The sequence below is a fragment of the Gekko japonicus genome, unplaced genomic scaffold, assembly GCF_001447785.1.
Source record: "Gekko japonicus isolate JY-2015 unplaced genomic scaffold, Gekko_japonicus_V1.1 scaffold66, whole genome shotgun sequence".
Taxonomy (NCBI): domain Eukaryota; kingdom Metazoa; phylum Chordata; class Lepidosauria; order Squamata; family Gekkonidae; genus Gekko; species Gekko japonicus.
In genome coordinates this window covers 645,098-645,352 of record NW_015163605.1, presented here as the reverse complement: position 1 = coordinate 645,352, position 255 = coordinate 645,098, and positions in this window count along the sequence as shown.

The following is a 255-nucleotide window of genomic DNA, read 5'->3' as shown; positions in this document are numbered from 1 at the left end:
TCTCCAGGGTCTCTCAAGCAGAGCGAGGTTTCCCACACCACCTACTTCTTAACCCTCTGGCTACGCCAGGGACCTCTCGCTTTTAGCATGCAAGGCGGGCGTTCCCTGCCTGAGCGACCCTCCGACCAGGAGTTATTTTATTCGCAACAACCTGCAGTTAATGCCAGTGAAATCCGTACAATCCAGGTATTAAAGCCAAACTAACCCCACCCCCACCCCCCATACACACTATCGTATAGGTCGGAGCCTTGCCCC